Below are 5293 nucleotides of genomic sequence, written 5' to 3' on the forward strand. Positions count from 1 at the left end.
ACAATAACATGCAAAAAAACTTTTAGGTTCTAATTCTTTCATTTTATTGAAATATAATTTTTCAATAAAAAATTATACAAAAATATTAAAAACACAAATTACTCAAAAAAATATGACTTGTTTATTGAAGGTTATTAATATCAGCAACAACCTCCAAAAAAAATAGTGATTCCAATTCTTTTATTTTCTCTAAATATAATTTATTTTTATGAAAAATCATAAAAAAATATAAATTTCAAAATTGATCCAAAATTTCTAGTTTTTTTTTAAGCTCTTGATATCAACCTTGACTTGCAAAACCCAAGAAACTATACAAATAAATCACAAAAATTAAAAAATATTAGATAATCCTTTAGTCCTCTAACAAAGATAAAATAAATTTTGGATAGCAAAATGACCTATTTACAGGATCCCATCGGGTGTGCCAAAACGTATGCGTTAGAATCAAGATGCAAAAGATATAAAGCCAAAGCCAAACATCTCACAAACTAAATCAATTAACAAATATATATATGATAAACCAATAAGGAAACCCAAGTAATTAGAATGCAAACTTGAATACCTCTGGAGCCTCCTTGATGTGTTGATGTGTTTGTGATTATGGATGTGTGCTCAATTGTATGATTGATGCTTCAATGATGAATGTATTTGATAGATAGATGTATGACAATTTGAATATCACTAAATAATGCTTTGAAAATAATTAGCTCTCAAAATGGTATAAAATTCTATTGAGAAGGTAGATGATTTGTGAGGAGCAAAGGGTTCAATTTATAGGCAATTGGGTGAGGAGGAGATAAGAATTCTTGATGGATAGTTAACTAAGTGAGGTGTGAGATAAACTTCAACTGATTGAGATTGGTGGAGGAGATGGACTTCTATGTTTAGAGATAGATGAGGGAGATGTGGCATGAGAATGGACTTGGGGTTTAGTTAGAGTGAATAAATTGTGCCTTAATTTATGTAAGTGATCTAGAGAGTGATTTTAGACATGGAAGAGAGATGATGTGTTTCAGTTGACTAGAGGATGTGGGAGGCAGATGGATTTGTTAGAGGAAAGGTTAGTGGATGAGCTTAATTAAATAAATGAATTATTTAATCAAAAGGGAAATTATTAGTTTATGAGATTTTAATTAAATAAATAAATAATTTAATTAAAAGAGGAATATTTAGTGCATGAGATTTAATTAAATAAATGAATTAATTAATTAAAAAGAGAATTATTGGTGTGTGATATTTAACTAAATAAATGAATCATTTAATCAAAAGAGGAATTATTGGTGCATGAGTTGCGTTTAGGTAAGTCCTTATTTAGAGGATGAGTTTGTGGGTGGGGGATTTAATTAAATAGAGAGGGGTCTTGGAGACTAAATTAAATGGGTTATATGTTCATTTAATTTAATAGAGGAAGGGGGATTATTATTAATAAGTTAGACTATTGGTTGTCTGTTAATTTATTACTAAATTTGATAATGAATTTATGTGATCAGATTTAGGTGTCTACAGATAGATTCTCAAAAGAGACAGAAAGTATTGAAAATGGGTTTTATAGGGGTTGTGATGTTTTTATGGAAGGGGAGATTTTATTTTTACATGTCACACCCACAAATGGAGAATCAAGGGAACTCATAAGTCAACAAAAAATTGGTGTTGAAAAGGTACAATCATCAATCGCAACAATGAGTATTCCTTCAATTATTCTTACGGTAAACAAGAAGAATTTTTTAGATGAACCAACTTTATTGTTTGATTCTCTAAATAAGGGAACTAGTCTAGCTTAGAGGGAGGACAAGAAATAGACCTACACATTACAATCATCATGCCAAGTTGACAATATAATGTCTACATCTTCTCAAAGAGTAGAGAAGACTGATGTGGAGGCTGAATATGAGCCTAAATAAAGTCTAGTTCATAAAGAGCCAGTTGAAGATGATGAAAATAAAGAAGTTCTATATATCTCAAAATTTCATGAGGTTTATTTGAAAGTAGCATTGGTTTGTGTGATATGTTGGTGATATTTAAGGATATCCCAATGTTCCTATCAGAGAACTTAGACCAAGCTTTTGAGAAAGAAGTAGGTATTAGAGAAAGCAACAAGTATGACTCCGAGCTCATGAATGATAAAGATTAGGAAGGTGGACGTAATCTAGACCAAGAGTTAGTAGTGGGTATAGTGGAAAAGATATATATTTCACAATGTTTAGCAAAGGGAAATTAAAGCACAGTGGGGGAAAGAAATTGTCAAGGTAGGTTGTCAATCATAGCTTAGCTGGAGAAGACAGGGTGTGCAATTGGTCAAACCAAACTTAGATTGGGAAAAGGGAATCAGTTTCCAAGAGGAAATGAAGGTCCTTCTGAGAAATGTTAGGGGTTACAATGTCCCTAACAAACTTTCTTGATAAAGATATTTATTTTCTAAAGCATGCCCATAGATGGTTCTTTTACAAGAAATAAAGTTCATGGTTGAGTAGGTAATTAAGTTTTGTAATCAGTTTGGTCAATAGAAATTATTTCTTGTTGAAGCTCAAGGAGCTTCAGGTGGGATAGGTTTGTTGTGGCTTCAAGAGGTTATATATACAAGGAGGATCCACTCAAACAAATCATGGTAATGGGTCTATCTATAGTCTAAAAAACCAAAAGGCAAATTTAAACTTATTAATGTATATGATCCAAACACTATAGAGGGTCTCAAAGAAGTTTAGAACACTCTGTCACAAATAATCCAAATGGAGAATGAAAAAAATATTTTTTCTTTGTGGATATTTTAATTCCATCCTCAGACTCACAAACAGAAAGGAGGTTTAAGATGGGAAAATTCTAACCAAAAATTCTGAGTGAATTTGTGATAAACAATGGGATGCTAGAATTATTCTTTAAAATAATTAAATTTACTTAAAATAATAGGTATAAAGGTTTTTTGAATATAAAGAAGTATTTATCTATTTATTTTTTATGGTTGGGTATTCATGGGCTAAACAATGGTAGATGAATGTAGACATTCTACTAATAATAAGGTCATATCACTATCCTATTAGTCTATGCATTCAAGTTTAGTCTATACAAACATTTTCTTTGAGTAATAGTAGGTAGAATGTGAACTCAAGAAGCTTAATGATAAAGTAATAATAGATGGCATGGAGAGACTAATTTTGAGATTGAGAATCCTTTGAATGAGGAGTGTGCCAAAATTCTTAAAAAGGAAGAAACATTTTAGAGACAAATATCAAGAGAAACTTGGCTTAGGGAGGATCATCAAAACACAAAATTCTTGCACAACTTTGTGCAATCAAGGAGAGTTGACAATAACATTTTCTCCATATAAGACAAGGGAAAAAATTTACTCATAGATAGGGAGGAGATTAATAAGGAAGGGGTGAGACACTTCTTCAAGGTATTTGAGCTAGATCAAATCAACATTGGTGATAGGGATGATGTGTTAACTAACATTCCAACTTGTGTTGGAAAAAACCAAAATAGAATTCTCTAAACCTTATATCAATGGAAGAGATGAAGACCACACTTTATGGTCTAGGAGGAGGAAAGGCACTAGGCTTAGATGGCTTTCTATGCATCTTTTTTTTCAAAAAAAATGGGACATCTTTTCTCAGGGCTTATTGGAGGTGGTTAATGAGTTTCAAGAGGGAGGTTTTATCTTCAAGGATTTTTACAAATACATTCATTTCTCTCATTCCAAAGACTAATGATCTTAAATATTTTACAAAATGTAAATAAAATTTATTATGTATTAAAATTTGTAAAATTGTTTCAAAAGTGATAGAAAATAGGTTAAAAGGTGTTTTGAGTTGCATCATTTCTTGAGAACAAAGTAGTTTTGTACTAAACAAATCAATTTATGGAGTCATTGTGGCACATGATGTGATTCACATAGTCTAGAAGGCTCGAAAAAAGAGAATGTTGGTTAAGATAGATATTAAATGATTTTATGATGAAGTAAATTGATGAAGGAGGCTCTCTTTAATACCATAAACACATAATAGAAATAAAGAAATATTAGCAATTTATGAAAAGAAAACATGGGCTTCTTATTATCACTGTAAATGTGAAATTACAAAATTTCTAAATACAATATGAAAACCCGCATGGCCACCTTCCTTACAATAATTTGCAATATGAAACTGCAAACTATCTCTTAGAGATGTCCTAGATAATCTATGGGTCTTTCTTATATAGGCAATTTTATGCCACCTAGAAAGATTTTAGACATCAAACCCTAAAAATACATATAGAGTAGGCCTAACACAATTATGACATTTATTTTGGATATTTTGGTTGCATAATCTTTGGAACACCACAACTTGTGAACTATTTCTCTAATAAGCTATTATAACCCCATTCAAAAATCCTTAACTCTAATCTACAAGGCTTAACTCACACAAGCTCTAGTCGACCTCATTTTGAAGCCGACCTAGGGCATCTAAGGCCTTCAAAACTAAGCCTAAAGTTTTTCTAACAAAATTACACACCAAAAATCTGCAATAGCTTCATGAATACTCATGATATGGAATTGAGCCTCAACTGCCAAGTTGATATATCCAAGATGAACCTCCACTTCTTAAATTAGGAAATTCCAAGATCATATAACTAACTTATTAAGTAGAAAGCCTCCAAAAATAACAACTCTACACTGAAACAACCCTTATTCAAGAAACATAAAGGAAATTTTTTTTGGGTGATGCAAAATTGCTTTTACACCCATGATGCTCCTACATCAGACACCTAGGGTAATTTGAGAAGTGACCCTGTCACATCTTAGGTAGTCAGAGGAAAATCAAGATGGGAAAAATCCTCACTCATTAGCTATGATAAATCCTCCATTGGCCTCCCTTTTTATTTGACTAGATACTCTTCATATGTTATGTTTCTTGTGCTTCTTCCAACATGACTATCCAATATCTCCTCAATCTCCTTTGTAGCTAAAGTAGTTGCTAGAATACTCAAATTGTGCTTCTACGACTTCATCTCCATCACCTCCTTCATAATATTCTTTCAAATCTAAAATTTTAAATATTAGTGAAGTATTCAGTTTAGCAGGCAACTCTACTTCATAGACATTTCTAGAATCGTGCCTTTTCAATAATTTGCATGGTCCAAACTTCTTCATTTTTAACTTAGTATATGTACCCACTAGAAATCTCTCCTTCCTCAAATGAACCATGAATTCATCTCCACTATGAAATTCCTTATACTTCATTTTCAAACCTTCCTTAGCCTTATATTGTGTATTCATCCTTGTAATGTGCTTCCTCACCTCCTCATGGATGTTCTTTAAATG

This window comes from Cupressus sempervirens, chromosome 3 (genome assembly GCF_028749045.1).
Source record: "Cupressus sempervirens isolate cs-2001-9-10 chromosome 3, ASM2874904v1, whole genome shotgun sequence".
Lineage (NCBI taxonomy): Eukaryota > Viridiplantae > Streptophyta > Pinopsida > Cupressales > Cupressaceae > Cupressus > Cupressus sempervirens.